The sequence below is a fragment of the Cupressus sempervirens genome, chromosome 6, assembly GCF_028749045.1.
Source record: "Cupressus sempervirens isolate cs-2001-9-10 chromosome 6, ASM2874904v1, whole genome shotgun sequence".
Classification (NCBI taxonomy): domain Eukaryota; kingdom Viridiplantae; phylum Streptophyta; class Pinopsida; order Cupressales; family Cupressaceae; genus Cupressus; species Cupressus sempervirens.
The window spans coordinates 697,780,247-697,799,057 of NC_143123.1; the positions used below are offsets into that span (position 1 = coordinate 697,780,247).

The 18,811-nt window shown below is 34.5% G+C and overlaps 1 pseudogene; it reads right to left on the bottom strand.

Moving 5' to 3' along the window:
* Window positions 1-778: 778 nt before the first annotated feature.
* On the bottom strand, window positions 779-14,140 carry LOC149554119 (G-type lectin S-receptor-like serine/threonine-protein kinase At2g19130 pseudogene; annotated as a pseudogene).
* Window positions 14,141-18,811: the final 4,671 nt, after the last annotated feature.

An 18,811-nucleotide genomic window follows, 5' to 3' on the forward strand; every position in this document is an offset into this window, starting at 1 on the left:
ATGTTCACACCTTGCTTTGAATTGTCCCCTTTGAAATAGCTAAAGTATAATCTGTTCATTACTAATCATTACACAAATAAACAACGTTAACCTATAAAATAAGGATTTGATAATATATAAATAGTTTCTATATAGAAGCATAGTTTACAATTATCATAGTTATAGTTATCATCCATCACCATTTTCTTCATTTGAGATTATTAAATATTATATGTGAACTACTATTATAATGAATTTTTTTTTTTGCCTCATCATTGCTCACAAAAAACCATAGAATTGTTAGTACATTATATTCAAGCTAAAACCATGCATATATTATTGTTAAGTTAAGACCAATTTCATATATTGGACTCCTCAATATATAAAATCTTCACATAAAAGTAATTTTAAAAGAACTTTCATTTTTCTACAGTACTAAATTTAGAAGTCATATATTAAAATCTTCAAGTCACCTAATTTATTCTTTAATTTAAATCATTTTATAACTATACAAAAACTTTTTCTTGAAAGATAATCTAAACTAACTTTATTCATATAATATGACTCACTACCAAAACCAACGTGATAATAACAATTAAAATATAATCTTAACCAACTTTATTCATATAATATGACTCACTATAAAAATCAACATATTAATTACAGTTAAAATATAAACTAAAGTAACTTTATTCATATAATATGACTCACTATATATGTAGATGTTTAAGTAACATCTAAAATATCTTGCCTACTAAGTAATTTTATTGGAGGTCCCTGTTAGGTTGTTCTATTTTGATATCATTCGCTGCTACGAGTGTTGCTTTGGTCTACTTGCTCGTCTATAGGCACGAAATATTGGATCTGTGAAATTTGTGGCTGCATCTTTCCTTCTAACATGAGCATCACTTGCCCCATGCTTGGCCTCGCTCCCTCATCCTTTTCAATGTATAACAATGCTACAATACTTGCTCTTCTCACCTCTTCAATGTCTCTCTCTTCTGCAATACCCTCTTCAACAACATTGATTGTGTTGCCACTGTATATTTGAGTAACAGCCCATGTGGGAAAGCAGTATTTACTAGACCCTTGAACACTTAAATCTAGATCTCTTCGGCCAGAAATGATTTCTAAGAGTGTCATACCAAAACTGTACACATCAACCTCGGGAGTAATGGGAATACCAGAGATCCACTCGGGAGCCAAGTAGCCTCTCGTTCCTCTCGTGGTGGTCAGGACGCGGCTGAAATCTCTACCCACAAGCTTTGCTTATAACCCAAAATCAGCCAACTTTGGTGAAAAGTCATTGTCCAGAAGTATGTTCTCAGGTTTTACATCACAGTGAATGATGTAATTTCTGCATTCTTCATGCAGATAAAGTAACCCTCTTGCCGTTTTTAACGCAATCTCAAATCTGGTCTTCCAATCGAGCACCTTTTGTTTAGCTTCAGCATTACTTGAAAAGAGTAAGGAATTAAGAGAGCCGTTAGGCATGAAATCATAAACCAGAAACCTTCTCGACCCCTGTGCACAAAATCCTCTAAGCCTGACCAAATTGACATGTTGTATATTGCCAAGAGAGCTGATTTCTGCTCGGAATTGTTTCTCATCTTGTTCCAAAACCTTCATTTTTTTTACGGCCACAAGCGTACCGTCTAGCAGCTGTCCCTTGTACACCGTGCAGAATCCTCCGGTCCCCAGCGTGGACCTGAAGTTCCTAGTTGCAATCTTCAACTCCATGTAGCTATACATCCTTAGAAAAGAATTGGAGGAATCTGCATGTCTCGCCATCAATCCTATATACTGCCTCTGCCGATGCCTCCGCCATATCAAGATTGAGAAGATGGCCAATGCAACGACCAGAGCAGCAACAACAATTGTGATTATGAGTTTAAAGGACGTCGATTCCGCAGTTTTCGGAAATACAGAGGCAGCTACTCGAATAAAAACAGTTGAAATACTTTTGGGCTCAGTTTTTTGCATTTTAAACAAAACCCCAGACCAGATTTGGCAGGGCCCTGATGGTGGAGTGAAAGCAAACGCAGTGCAGGAGCAGTTCACGAGGAGGGAGGCTTTCTCGCAGTCTTTCTTGGTAGTTGCAGGGTATGACGAAGCGGACTCGGCATCAGGCAAAGTGACGCTGGGTTCCATGAATCCGTCCGTGCTCTCATTTTTAGTCTTGCAATTCAACGAGCTCCGCCGAACACAACCGCCCGTCCACGACTCTCGCGACTCCCAAGAGCGCCTGTCTTTTGGAGTGAAGCCGTCCACGCAACTGCAGAACTGGAGATTGTTCGAGTTGCAGCTTCCGTACGCGCCGCAGAGACCATAAACTGTACATTGATCCTTCGGTTCAAACCAGAACGTGTTCCATGCAGTCCCGTCACCGAACAGTGAAAATTGCTGCAGTCCTCCGCACTTGACTAGGACGAAACGTGAGAGGCCAATCTTGATATTCGCCACCGTATATGTGGCATACAAACCAGACTTTCTATCTTCGACGGTGAGATTAATGAAAAAGCGCCCCTTGCTCACCATTTCTGGAACTTGACTGAAAACTTTGCCGTCCCAAGTTCCGCTTGCCCAGTACTGCTTTGAATTGCTCCAAGTCAGCACGAATTGATTGGAATCCACGTGATACGAGAAGAGCCCAGGTGCAGGATCGAAGCAGTCTTTCCAAGACACGAGTTTTTGCTGCCCGCCAAACCTCATCCCTGGCAACCACGTGTCCGTGGGATTGTCGAAACTCTGCCAAACGATCTCAGATTTGTTGGCATCACCGAACATGAGAAAGTTGCCAGAATCTAAAATCACCGCCCGCGAGGACTTTTTGGTCACATTGACAGACCAAAGAGATGCACCGGTTGCATCAAACAGTCCAAGATCACCTCCTTCTGAAAGCTTCAAAAACCTAGGCCTGTTTCTCGCAGGAGTCTCCCTATTAGCCACCCAAACAATCGTCTTCTCTATTAAATTGGCATACCAGATGCCGATGTACCAGTTATTGGTGTTGGTGATGTTGGCTTCCACCTGTTCGTTTAATCTTCGCTGCCCTTACCTATTCCAACTATTTCATTTATTGCTTCTTCTCTTCGAGAGTTTTAGATCTCTCATTTTAAACTATGCTTCTAGATTGTCAGGTTTAGGTTTAGGGTTTTTTCAAAGAGTCGGCTGTAATATTTTTCCAGAAGTTTGTACATGTTTCGTCTTCTCGGCTAATGTAGATTTCTCTAGAATACTGTATTCTTTCTTATAAAAGGTTGTATGAACTCATTTGATATTATGGTGGAATAAATATAATATAGTTTATTGTGCAGCAGCACATTGTATTGTTCTATGTCTGTGTTTGTGTTATTTTATGTCCTCTGCCTATCCATCAGATTGGTATCAGAGCTGTAGAAAATCTGGGCATTGTTTTTATGGGTAGATGTCATTGTGGGTGAAGGGCAAATGAGAGCAAAAAGATCTAAGGAGGAGATCATAGTTTCTATGTGAGGAAGGAAGAGAAAGGGTTTGTAGTGGTTACAAGTCAAAAAGTTTTACTGTTAAATCATGGCAGGAACTAGTGGAAGTATTTCACAGCCACAAATTCTTACTTTTAATGGCAAAAATTATGATTATTGGAGCATCAAAATGAAAACACTTTTTCGTTCTCAGGATGTTTGGGATTTAGTTGAAAGTGGGTTCCCTGAACCAGCAGACCAGTAGGCATATCAAACTCTTTCACAAGCTGAAAAAGATTTGTTAAAGGAAAATAGGAAAAAGGATGCTAAGGCACTGTTCTTTATTCAGCAGGCAGTGGAAGAAGCAATATTTCCAAAAGTAGCTGCTGCTGCAAGCTCAAAGCAAGCATGGGACAACTTGCAATCAACATACCAGGGCACAGGAAAGGTAAAAACTTCAAAGTTACAAAATCTTAGAAGAGATTTTGAAAATTTGCAAATGAAAGATTTAGATTCAGTAGACTCATTTTTCACTCAAACAATGGGGATAGTAAATCAGATTAGATCATATGGAGAAACCCTTGGGGATCAACAAGTTCTAGAGAAAATACTTAGAAGTTTACCAAATAAATTTGATTCAAGAGTTCCGACCATTGAAGAATCTAAGGATCTCTGCTTACTATCAATAGATAAGTTAATGGGTTCTCTCTTATCACATGAAGAAAGGTTGAATCGTTCGGGAACTTCATCATTGGAGAATGCTTTCAAGACTCAACTTTTATTTGGAAGAACAAGAGGAAGATCAGATTACAGCAGAGCCAGAAGACGTTTTACACCAAGAGGAGGAAGAGAAAATCAACAGTTTGAGAGTAGAAGGCCAACATCAAGCTCACAAACCAATTTCACATCAACAAGAGGAAGGGGGAGCAACCATCATCAAGGAGAAAGGTATGACAAATCTAACATCCAATGTCATTATTGTAATAAATTTGCACATTTTGCATCTGAGTGTAGAAAAAGACAATATGACATGAATAGGCAAAAGGCACATTTTACAAATGAAAGTCAGCCCAACTCTAGTGAGCAAAACACCATCTTGATAACATGCAATGTTGCACAAGAGAGTTCTAAAGAAGTATGGTTCTTAGATAGTGGTTGTAGTAACCATATGAGTGGGTTTAAGGAGATATTCTCAACAATAGATGAATCAGTAAAATCAGAGGTTAAGTTGGGGAGTGATCATCAAATCTCAGTCATGGGAAAGGGCTCAATTAGCATAAGAACTAAGAAAGGTGAAGAAAAGGAAATACCTGATGTATATTATGTTCCTGGATTGCAACACAATCTCATAAGCATTGGATAGCTAGTACAAAAGGGATATAGAATACATTTTGAAAATGGTGAATGTGTGATTCTAGATAAAAGACCAAGCAATAGGCTGATTGCAAAAGTTGAAATGACTCAAAATAGAATGTTCCCACTTAAAATCAAAAGTGAATTATTTTTAGAGCCAAATGAATTGCAAAAAGTAGCTGAATTTGCATTCAGAGCTTTACACAAAAATGAATCTTGGCTATGGCATTTAAGGTTTGGTCATTTAAACTTTAAAGGGTTACAGTGCTTATATAAGAAACAAATGGTATATGGGTTGCCATCAATAGAGCCACTTAAGACAACATGTGAGAGTTGTATTTTGGCAAAGCAACATAGAGAAAAAATTTCAATTGGAAAGTCTTATAGAGCAAAACATCCACTCAAGATAGTCGATTCAGATCTTTGTGGGCCAATGCAAACACCATCCTTAAGTGGAGAACTTTTTTTCTTGACATTTATTGATGATTTCAGTAGAAAAGTTTGGGTTTATTTTGTGAAGTATAAATCAGATGTATTTGTTGTCTTTAAAGAATTCAAGGCAAAAGTTGAGAAAGAAAGTGGATACTCTATTAAAACATTAAGAACCGATCAAGGTGGAGAATACATATCAAATGATTTTCTAAATTTTTGCAAAGAAAATGGCATCTGGAAACAATTTACAGCAAGGTACACTCCACAACAAAATGGAGTAGCAGAAATAAAATATAGAACAATTATGGCGATGACAAGGAGTATGTTAAAGGAAAAACACTTGCCAAATGAGTAATGGGCTGAAGCAGTTGTGTGTTCAACATACATACTAAATAGATGTCCAACAAAAGCAGTAATAAATAAAACACCTGAAGAAGCTTGGAGCAGAAGGAAGCACAATATAGCACATTTGAGAGTGTTTGGTTGTGTGGCATACTCATTGGTACCTCAAGAAGTGAGACAAAAATTGGATGATAGAGGAGAGAAGTGCATATTTGTGGGATATAGTGAACAATCCAAGGCATATAGGCTACACAATCCAATCACAAAGAAGTTAATAATAAGTCGTGATGTTGAGTTTGTAGAAGAAGAAGCATGGGATGGTAGCTTGGATAAGTCAACTACAGTTGCAGCTAGTGTTCCACAAGAAAATGAAGAAAATGAAACTCAAGATGTGCATTCTACAACACAAACAAATGTTCCTAAAACACCTACAATGGCACCTACCACTCAAAACACTACTACTCCAACAAGCACTAATAGCAGTGAATCATCTAATCCAACACTTGCTTCATTAAAATCAAGATCTATAAATACTTCAAGGAAGACATGAAGTCTTAGAGACATATATGACGAATTACAAGAGGTTGAAAATGACGATTTATGCATTAATTTTGCACTCTTAGCACATGTTGATCCAATTTATTTTGAAGAAGCTATTGAAGATGACAAATGGATTTCAGCCATGGATGAAGAAATTCGGTCAATAGAAAAGAATGATACTTGGGACTTATTAAATCTTCCTAAAGGCAAGGATGTGATTGGAGTTAAGTGGGTATACAAAAAAAAAATATAATACTGATGGAAAAGTGGAGAAACACAAGGCAAGACTAGTAGCCAAAGGCTTCTCATAGCAACTAGGTATAGACTACAATGAGACATTTGCACCTATGGCAAGATTAGACACTATTAGAATGATTTTATCTATTGCAGCTCAAAATAAATGGAAGGTTTATCAAATGGACGTGAAATCAACATTCTTGAATGACATTGTAGAAGAAGAAGTGTATATAAAACAACCACTGGGATATGAAATTTTGGGAGAAGAATATAAGGTATACAAGCTGAAGAAGGCACTATATGGCTTGAAGCAAGCTCCTAGAGCTTGGTACAGCAGACTAGACTCTTATTTTGTGAATAATGGTTTTAGTAAGTGTGGCTATGAACTAACTTTGTATGTCAGAGTGAACAATGAAGGAGAAATATTAATAGTTTGCTTATATGTAGATGATTTGATATTCACTGGTAATATGTCAATTAACAATTTCAAGGCAGCCATGAAAAATGAATTTGATATGACTGATTTGGGACTCATGAGATATTTTCTTGGGATACAAGTAAATCAAAATGATCAAGGCATTTTCATTTGTCAAGGTAATTATGCTATTGATTTGTTGAAAAGATTTAAAATGACAAATGTGAATTCAGCCCCTACACCAGTTGCATTGGGTATAAAACTTAGCAAGAATGATGAAAGTCCTAATGTAGACACAACTTTATTCAAAAGATTAGTTGGCAGCCTTTTATATTTGATAGCTACAAGACCAGATATAATGCATGGAGTTAGTCTCATTTCTAATTTCATGGACAAACCAAAAGAAACCAAAAGAAACTCATTGGAAAGCTAGAAAGAGGATTCTAAGGTATATAGCTGGAACAAAGAACTTTGGGATCTTATATGCATATTCAGATCATTACAAGCTTATTGGCTATACAGATAGTGACTAGGCAGGTAGCTTTGATGATAAAAGAAGCACTTCAGGACATATCTTTCACCTAGGGTCACGAGCTATTTCTTGGGCATCAAAGAAGCAACCAATTGTGACATTATCATCAGCTGAAGCAGAATATGTTGCAGCAACATCAGCAGCCTGTCAAGCAATATGGATGAGAAGAGTACTTTCAGACTTGAAGCATCCACAAGAAGAACCTACAAGAATATATTGTGATAATAATTCTGCAATTGCTTTATCAAAAAATCATGTCTTTCATCAACGTAGTAAACATATAGATAGAAGATATCATTATATTCATGAATTAGTGAACAATGGTGACATATGTCTTAAGTTTTGCAGGTCCAAAGAACAACTGGCAAACATTTTCACAAAGCCTCTTGCAAAGAATGTCTTTGAACATCCTCGAGAAAGTATTGGTATTACAGACATACATGGCAGTGAAGATTAAGGGGGAGTGTTGGTGATGTTGGCTTTCACCTGTCCGTTTAATCTTCGCTGCCCTTACCTATTCCAACTACTTCATTTATTGCTTCTTCTCCTCGAGAGTTCTAGATCTCTCATTTTAAACTATGCTTCTAGATTGTTAGGTTTAGGTTTAGGGTTTTTTCAAGGAGTCAACTATAATATTTTTTCAGAAGTTTGTAGATGTTTCGTCTTCTTGGCTAATGTAGATTTCTCTAGAATACTGTATTCTTTCTTATAAAAGGTTGTATGAACTCATTTGATATTATGGTGGAATAAATGTAATATAGTTTATTGTGCGGCAGTACATTGTATTGTTCTGTGTCTGTGTTTGTGTTATTTTATGTCCTCTGCCTATACATCAATTGGTACCATTTGGACTGAAGAAACCAAATTCAAATGTGCCATTCTCTGAAATGAATGTCTCATTTCCAGCAAGAGAGGCGCCCAAGGACAGAGCATCTCCACCTTCGACTGAGGAACCATAAGCTTTCGGCTGGATACACACTGTAAATACAACAAAAAAGAGGATAAAGCAGAATTTTTTCCCAATTTCCTCCATGACTGAAGTGGTCGTTACGGTCTAGCGCCGCTCAAGTAGAACGAAAATGCTTAGCTGGAGAGCCCCAGAAAGAGAAACCTCACTCCAAAGTCGAGATTAAATTTTGGAAGTCCCGCTTTCCCAGACGCGAGAGGTGAAAATTTATTTTAAAGAGGTTGGAGTGCTTGCATAATAATTTGGACATGGAAGTGGCTCTACTTAAGAGAGTGCTTTAAATTAATTTAGTGGCTAGAAAGCTGTACTTATAATTTTCAAATTAAAGATTATGGAGGAGCGTAATAATGAATGGCGACGTTAACGTTGCACCTAAAAATAAATAAACAAATTATTGAAGAGGACTTTCAATGAAAGGTGACATTAACTTTGGACTTCAATTTTTTGAATATGACTGTCATTCACAAAATCAAGCCTAAGGATGAAAAATATAGCGTTGATCCAAACGCGTTGTGTTCAGTGTGAGAGAGTTGGGAAAAACATCTCGTCATACATGTTGAAAAATTGGTCAGTGCAAACATATCACAATCACTTTTTTCCCAAATCAATTTGAAGGAAGACTAGACGTGGAAGTTAAATTTTCAAAGTCCCAATTTCCTAGATGAGAGAGGTGAAAACCCATTTTAAAGAGGTTTTGGTGCTTTCATAGTTTTTGATCCTCAAGTAATTTGAACATTGCTGTCATTCAAAAAATCAAATTGTGGGTGAAAAATATGGAGCCCGCTATGCAGCAGACCATTTCAATCAATTTTTACCATTTTATAATATTTAATAATTAAATAAAAAATGAAACAGTACATGTATTATTTTTAATTTATTTAATAATTACTATTAAATAGTCAAATAGTGGGCTGCATAGTTTCTTCCGAAAAATATAGTGTTGTTCTAAATGCAGCGAAATTTATTTGGTAGTGTTGCATGTTTTATTTGAAAGAAGAAAGGATGACCACTTCGATAGGCTGATTGATAAGGCAAAGTCATTAAGGGGAATTAAATATGTGAATACAGGTTTCAAGACTTTTGGTATCCGAATATGACTTATACCTACTAGTATATTTCAAAAATATATCAGGTTATTCATTTAAAAACAATTTTAAACCAAGCAAACAATTCAATTGAAATTAAAAATATATTAAAGAAAGAAATCAATATTCATAATCAATCAAAAGTGAAATCTAAATTTAAGTCATTAGCATAAGTGAAAATTATATACATTAAAAATCATTTACAAACATAGTAATATATTATAATTTTAGTATTAGTCAAACTAAGATCAAATGAAAGTTATTTATGAAGAATCAAGTTTATTTTCTCATAAAAATAATGACAACTTCATGTAACATAATCTATTTAAAATTTACTTTTATTGAGATATAAGGAAAGTTTTTTTTTTTCACCTTTTAAAACTTAATGCTCATCAATAACTAAAAAATAGATTCTCTACTTATAATTTATTCATACATTATATAATTTTACTACAAGAAAATGTATAATAAACATGTATAATATAATTGATTAGATTATCAATATTAAAATATAATATTCATTACATTATATTTTTCAATAATGATCATGATCAATACAATCTATTGTAAAAGAAAAAATGTAAGTAGAATCAGTCATAAGTATTTCATTTTATTTACCTTATATATTAAAGTATTTTTTGTAATTTAAAAGACTAACTAACAAATTTTTTAAAATGATCATTATATGAAAGTCAATATATACCAAAAGACTTTTAAGAACTTATCATGAAAACATACATATTAAAAAGAAAAATATAAATTAAAAAATTAAAAGGAAAAAAAAGGTGGAGATTTTGAAAAGGAATTTAAATAATTGTTTTAATAGATATAATTAAAATTTTAAAACTTTTATCTATATATAAAATTTTAGGAAGAAATTATACTATTTAAAAATGAAATATATTGTAAATAAAATAATAATAAAAAAGAAAATTATATAATAAAATAAATACTATTATTTCAATTTTTTTAGATTTATAATTTTTTAATTTAAATATAAACATAATTTGATAAAATACTTTTTACCTATGTTTGAGATTAATTAAATATATTTAATTTGATTTTGATTATTTTGAGAAGGATTTGGTAAAAGATTTGATTTATATGAAAATCTAAATTGTATGTTAGAAATAAAAAAAATGAACATATTTATAAAAAATGCTATTGGGAAGATATTTTATCCAACAATATATCATTAAATATAAAAACTATTTTCACCACCCAGAAAAATAGATTGTTAGAAAGACATAAATAATAAATTGTATAGATATCGCCAGTTCATGCATGTAATGTCTCCTTTTTGGGTTCATCATGATAGATGCATTTTAATGAATTGTAATATGAGTAATAGACATTTTAAGTTGTCAATTGATGTTATTATTACAAGTTAGGATTGAAGAATAAAGTTCTTACCAAGTTGCCTAGACACCATCTATGGACTCCCTCAAAATTTATAGGTCCATGTTTCACAAATATTTACAAGATGTTGAACCCCGCCCTCTATTGGGATAAAACCCATTAGATTGGATTTATGCAAGCTCCTCCTTGGTAACACTATAATTCTTCAAATAATGATAATTATTGGACAAAATATTGGATTTAAGAAGGAGACTTCAGATGTAATCAAGTTTCTTAGACACTGATTCTCAAAAGGTGTTCCCTTAAAGTTTACAGATCCAAGTCCATTTCATGAAGATTAATGGAATGTTGACCCACACCCTCTATTGGGATACATCCATTAGTAAATTTTTACTTGATCCTCTCCTTGATCACATCCTATACTCATTTCTTTAAATACTTGATGATAATAATAATAATAATAATAATAATAATCAATTATCCAAAATAATAAAATTTACATAATATTGTTTCTATCCACGATATAACATAATTATTGTTTTATAAGCCATGTGATCATACATTTATTCCCATCATTTATTAAATTAATTATTTATACCAATGGATATATCAAAGTATTTTGAATAATATTGGTTCACCATTTATTTAATAACAATAAAATTAAATAACACTAATTATACCTCATTTTAAAAGGTTGATTAGTCTCTCTTGTACATGTGGCATTTGTGAATGCTACCCTTTTTGGTGTGCTCATGCATCACAAGTGCTCACCCTTCCTTTATTTTATATTCTACTCTACCTTCATAGATTTTTAGTTCCTGCTATAGGCATGTAACTATTGCATCCATTAGATGCAATTAAACTTTTCAATTAACTGCTAAAATTTGAGTATTTTTCTAATAGATAGGGAACTAGTTCATCCATTAGATGGTATTTGTGTTTTCAACTAACCAAATAGCATTTGAGAATTTTTATAACATAAATACATTTGGTATAGTTTAATAATTTCATTCTATTTAAGAAATTTAAAATAGACAAGTTATCTATGTTCCTGCTATGGATAAAGGTAAGGAGAAAAACCAAAATTCTAAACATAACTTCCAAGAAGAATTGGAAAACTATGACCAAATAATACATACAAAATTATTAAATTTTCATTAATGAGCCAACTCCTCCTTTTTCCATTTATTCTCCTTAGTACTTCTAAACAATGACATTAAGCCAAAATTGCAAACTTGGATGAGAAGGCTATTTCTAGAGACCAACAACATAGTCAATAGAACAATGTAAGATATGTAATGGTTGTTTACTGATTTGAATCTATTTTTGTCTTCTCATCATTAAAATTTAAGAATATATAATTTTATGAAATTTTTGTATTTTTCTAAGTGACAAAGGGTATAATGCTCTAAAATATGTCTTTTGTAGAGCTTTTTCTTGAAGTTTGTCTACATAGGTATTTCTTTGTTTATAGTTTTCTCGTAAAGGGTTTTCTCTATTTGAGCAAGACTCCCTTTTGATTTCATCTATGTGTATTTATTTTCAACCCATGGCTTTTGTTTTTTAATCTATGCATATAGATTTTGAAAAGTTCTTAATTCCTACTAGGAATTATAGCAAAGGCACTAAGCTTAAATCGTGATTAATCATTTTTACATTCAACTAATTAAAGGGCCCCAATTCCTTGTATGATTTCATTTCAAAACCATATTTTGTACAACTTGCATATTTTTAATTAGTGGAAATGTTTTTGAAATAAAAGCAGCTGAAACAAGGGGGTTGGTCCATTACAAACAAGCTGGACAACTACCAACAACTAACCATCAAAACATAACTAACCCCTAATACTTTTTAAAACAAAAACAAAATTTTATACTATAATTATAAAAGTAACTTTAGGCTTTAAACAAAATACCTATTAACAAGCTAAAGTCACTTAACAAAAACAAAGGTGTGACAACCTTAAAACCAAAAAAGTTTGTAAACTAGCAGATTAACAACATGCAAAAAATAAACAAAGGGGGGAGCCCTTATGATTTCTTGACCTCCTTCTTCCCTAGAAGGATATTCACCTAGTGTTCCACCAAGAAGTCAAAAAGCAGGTGGGAGTCCTCCTTGGGTAGGTCCCCTTCGACATCCTTCAACAGGCATAGAGTGGTAGTCGCGGCATGAGTGACTTTAATCGTAAACTTGGTTAACAGTCTCATTCTTTCCTCCAATGCCTAGATTCTCTCCTATAGCTCATTACTAGCCTTATCTAAATCACCCAAATGTCCATCCCTACCAACCTGAGTATCCTGCACAACAAGGGGTTTAGTGGCCTTTATGGAACTTTCCTTAATAGGGGAGGAGATCATAATGGGGGAAGGTATCCTATCCACCATTTTGGTGAATTGATCTTTTGTTAGGTCCACACACTGGGCACAACTGTCACTAAGACATGTGACACCTCCTCGACCTGCCATTACCCGAGTTTGACTGGAGGAATCAGAAATCTCCTCTTCAACCTCCTCCGTACTTGCCACTCCAAAGTTAATAGTTTTCTCCTTCATTCTTCTTTTGTGGCAGCCTGAATCCTTAGAATCTGACTCCTCCTCCTATGAGGCTCTTTCCCTTAACTTCCTCTTAGCTTGAGACTTAGCCAACCTCCCTGACCTCCTCCTTCCCCCTCTCCCCTCATCCTCTGACTCTATCTACATTTTCTCCTTACCTTTACCTTTCTTCCCCCTGGGGTAGGGATTCACTGGGGACCCGTTGGGAGAGGATTGAGTGGTAGGGGCTCTAGGACCTATAATCCTAAGGGGGACCATTTGGTGCCTGGGGTTCGGGTGAATAGGAATATCAACTTCCACAATCCTAGGGTGGACCAAGGAAAGGTGAAATCAGTACAACCTAAACAATAAACCTTGGTGTAAAATAGTAAAATTAACCCCCCTTCTCATTTTATCTTTCACATCAACAACAATATCCTCACGATCATGCAGCAACAAGAAGGGAAGTGAAAGAAAATCACGGTGTTGGAAATGATTAAGAAGAGGAAAATGGTACTAGTAGCAAACTCCATAAATTTCTTCTAGAGTAAGATATTTCATCAAAATTAGACAAACCTCATTCTACGGGTCAGGCAGTTTCTCCCTCATGAAACCTCCTCTATGTCAAATTGGTTCCTCACCCTCCAAAAAGATACATTGTAGACTTGTTTCATCAATCACCCATGCCACCTTCTACCATCATCGCCAAGCTCATCACCATAGCAATCACCTCCTCCAAAATGTCAAACAAGATACCATTAATTGTCACTTTGTAATTCTCCCACAAGCTAACAAATTGCATAGAACAATTCTCATCGTGACCATTGAGAGCCTCCATCAACAAGACAAAATCGCCCTCCTTTAGTAAGTACCAAACCAAGGGCTTCTTCACACTATCATTAATCATAGCCAGTTCAATGCCCATCAGGTCACCTCCTATCTCTATAATTTTTTTCTCTCCTCAATCTCTATTCATAGCCCAGTCCCTAAAAACCACTTCACTCTTAGAAAGATAAACCCATAAACGGAGATGATAATTACAATTCATAGTAATAATGAATCCTATCAAATTGATGTGAAAGATCGCGTGTCAGCCACCATGATCTTTCCCCTAATCATTTCCATCATTCCCAACCCACCACAAATCTTTAAAAAATAATTCTTTTTTATGCACTATGTACATGATCCATAAAGGGAAATGAATAAAAAATCCTTCATTTCAAACTTCCAATTTTTGGGTCGTGCATTATAATTATTTCCCGTACCCAAGCCTTTTCTCCTTACCACATAAGAATCAAGTACATTTCATCCCTACCAGCTCAACAACACTATACAAAGTAACCGGCTAGGATTCATCATTTTTTATTTCTTTATTCACTAACTCCCTGATCAAATTTGGCAGAGCATTCAAATTCCTCCAACCTCTTAGCCCTTCCAGGTTTAAGCCAATCACTGCCATACCATCAACTGCGCTATTTCCCTCCTGAAAAATGTGATTGTGTTAATATTATGTATTGTATTTGTGTTTGAATGGTGTTACAAATGGTTAATAGGTACATCACACAAATCAATGCAAGAGAACACACTTATATTAAATTTTTCAGAAGCTCATCTACATGTTAAATAGGTAAGGAAGATAAAAACAACTTTACAAGTTTGAGCTATTAATTACCATTTTCATTGTGTTGGCTACAAAAGGGCTTTCTACATATCGGGTATGTTCAAGAGTTGTCACCTAGCTTCTAGAGAAACATCTCAATGTTCAATGGTTGCAAAGGACAACTGTGCATATGATAAAAAAGTCTTTCACAACTTACATTTATTTAGAGAACAAGAAATAGGAATGAATTCTGACATGTGTAGCTCCCATCCCTATTGGGAATGCATGTAGTAGAGTTCTATATCATAATGAAGTTCAAGTCTTCTATGAGTTGTCATTTGAAGACAAAATTATTGAAAAAGAAGATTGTTGAAGTATATAATCCTATCATGGGAACAATCATTATTTTGACACTTATGTCAAACCTACTACTTGTTGGTAAGACAATTGCTAACTTTGGTCATAATGCTATCATTGGATTGATTGATATAGAGGATTTGAAAAGAAGGATAACAAGAGTACCTAGAGAAAGGTTGATTTATATCATGTATAAGAGGATCACTAAGACCAAGTAAGACTTTGATGATATAATGTATTATTTATCTACATAAGGCTACAATGAAATGATATTGAATCAAAGACAAGAAGAAGAATTTACAAAAGAATGTGTTTGCCAAGCCTAACCAAGAAAATAGTGTAAGACAAGCATTTAGTTTAGGCCAAACCGAAAGATGGTTATGACCTAGTAAATTTAGTATGTTCCAAGCAAAGAAAAATATAGTATTTTTCCTAAGATGGAAAATTTTTATTAAGCAAAAAATTATCAAAATTCTCTATTTAAGGAGATACAAGGCCATAAGAAAAGTGTGAGCAAGAAAGAGAAGGAGTCTACAAGAGTTTCTTTATATGGTGGCCAGAGGAATGAATCTACAGTTGGCATACTAAGCAAGAAGGCTTGAAGGTTGAACAAATGATCAGAGATGAAGGGGAATGAATGCCAAGAAGAATGAAGAGTTGAATGAGAGATATGAAATTTGCAAGTGAGTTGTTTTGTTATCAGATCAAGTCCTACTTTTACTTTCTAGCAATTGTATCAGTTTGGATAAATCCTTCGGATTAAGGTTGACCTAACAGTCATGAGTAAACCCTTTAACAAGGTGGCATTATAATGGAATATTCTAAATTCCTCTAACAAGGTTGACTTTTAATAGGGTGATTGAAATCCTTTAATCAAGGTCACATTTAACAGTGTGTATTATAAACTTTAATAGGGTTGGCTCCTCATAGATCTCACTTCAGAAGAGTGAAAATTGGTAGCATGTTACTAACCTAGTTTTTGTTAGAAATGATTGATCATAAGAGTTGTTGGAATGATAAAGAATGTTCTCAATCATTGTTTTGTCATTGATGTCAAACTTGCTACTTGCAGGAATGACAATTTCTTTAGTGATCCAAATACTATCAATTAGTTGGTTGACAAGGTGGTGGCAATCAATAAGATGTAACTAGAACACCTAGAGAAAGGTTGAAGTTATGATTTTGTAATGAAGTACTAGGATTAGCTAAGCCATTGATGAAAAAGTGTATTTGATAACATACTATAAGATACCGAAAAAAGGGCACACTGAAACATATTAAAGAGGTTAGGTGTTAGCTAAGTCTTTTACAAAGCTCAACTAAGAGAAGGTGCCGAGTATATCATATAAGCCGAGTGATCTTCAGGTGCCGAGTATATCATATAAGACGAGTGATCTTCAGGTGTCGAGTAACACAATTTTCTGTAGGTGCCGAGTAACACAATTTTCTATAGGTGCCGAGTAACACAGTTTTCTGTAAGTGCCGAGTAACACAGTTTTGTGTAGATGCCGAGTAACACTGAGATGCCAAGCATCAGTAAAACAAATAATGCCAAGTTGCTGCATTATTTCGAAGATTGAAGATTCACCAGAACTAAGCCGACAAGGTTATTACTTAGAAGTTTGTAAATTAAATAGAAGATAAGAATGATGAGCTGGTGGCACAAAACACCATGTAAAACATTTTTGAGGATACAGCTGGCGAAGTTTCTAGAAGAGAACAAGATATGGGGTAGATACATTGTATTTTACCTAATTCATATTGAAACCCTAAAAGTGAAGAGGGAGAATTTAGCGGAAAAGGCATATCAGATCTCTATATAAGGAGTCATTAGTTAATGAAAAATAATAATGAGAGAGGGGTGGTCAAGCATGAAAGTGTAAAGTACTGAAGAAGGTGGAAAAGAGGAAAGAGAGCATAGTTACTCTGTTTCAGTAAGAAGACCCCTGATATGGATGCATTAGTACAGTGAGTTAGAAGACTCAAGGAGACGAAGCTTGAATAGATGACAACCAGTCAGAGCTGAAGAGATAAAAGCCAAGCATAAGGACTAAACTGAAAGTGTGATCTGAAATCTGCAAAGTATGTTGTAAGTTATATCAGATCAAAAGTTCATTGTTCTTACTTTCTAGCAATTGTAACAATTAGTTTAAATCCTATGGACTTAGGTTGGTTTGATAGCCATGAGATAAATCCTTTAATAGGGTGACATTCCTAGTGAATGTTCTAAAGTCCTTTAACTAGGCCCATTCCTAACAGTTTGGTGAAATCCTCTAACAAGGTCACATTTAACAGTGTGTTGTAAGCCTTTAATAGGGCATCACTTCAGAAAAGTGAGAATCAAGTAGCATGTTACTGGTGGTTTTCCCAAATTGGGTTTCCACGTAAATCATTGTGTCATGTGTTGATCTTGCATGTTTTATCTTTTCATGTTGATTTACTGTAACTTGCTAATATGATTGATTTAAGCTTGGATGGTTAAAAGGTTTATGAGTTCACTACATTTGGTGAAAAAGTTTTATTAGGGCATTTGGGACCTTGAATAACTGATTCACCCCGCCTCTCAGTTATTCTAAAAGATTCTAACAGTTTTTCCCAAATTGGTTTTACATGTTAAATCCTTGTGTCAAAATTGTGTGATTCAATTTCTGATATTTCATGTTTACATTTCTAGAAAGTTTAATTGACCTAGGATAGTAATATACAAAGCTTTGAGATATTGGATGATGTAATCAATGCATCCACATATACTTGCTAAGTACTAAAAAAAATTATATATACATTTGTAACTTGGATAAAATGATTCACCCCCTACATCCCCCTCCATCCCCCCATCTCAGTTATGTTGGAAATATAGATGGAGTAACTGAAAGGGGAGGGGTGAATCAGTTACCACAAAAACAAATCCACAGATCCCTTAGATATCTTAAATAACTAGTTACTATTGTCACTCGGTAGCCGCACAAAAAAATGTTGTAACTCAGTAGATGAACTATGTACTAACTTATTATTGATTTCTAAGAATTCACATTCATAAACATGCATGCATAAAAGAAATAACATCAACACATGAGACACCAAATTTAATGTGGAAACCCAATATGGGAAAAACCACCAAGTAACTAGCTACCAATTTTCACTCGTTTGAAGTGATCCCTGTTAGGAGCCAACCCTGTTAAAGGTTACAAAACACATTGTTAGGTGTGACCTTGTTAAAGGATTTAAACACCCTACTAGGAGTGGCCTTGCTAGAAGACTTTAGAACAATTTAGTAGAACTGTCCACCTTGTTAGAGGATTTATAAAAATGGCTGCTAAACCAACTCTGTTAAGAGATTTAGAATTCACTGCTACAATTGTGAGAAAGTAACAATGAGTGACCTGAATGAGATGCAACTAAACTTTGTTGATATAGATCTTTGTTCTGCTTCACTAGATCCTTACTAATCAAATACACCTTTGCTACTCCTCAAGGATATTTGATCCTACTTCAAAATTCACTCACACTTCCTCTTAACACAATCACCTCACTTGCATACTCGCTCATTCATACATCCATTCATTCATACTTTAGAATTCACAACTTGACCTTTTATTTATATATTACAAATTGTCAAGTTGTCCCATTTACAAGTTACAT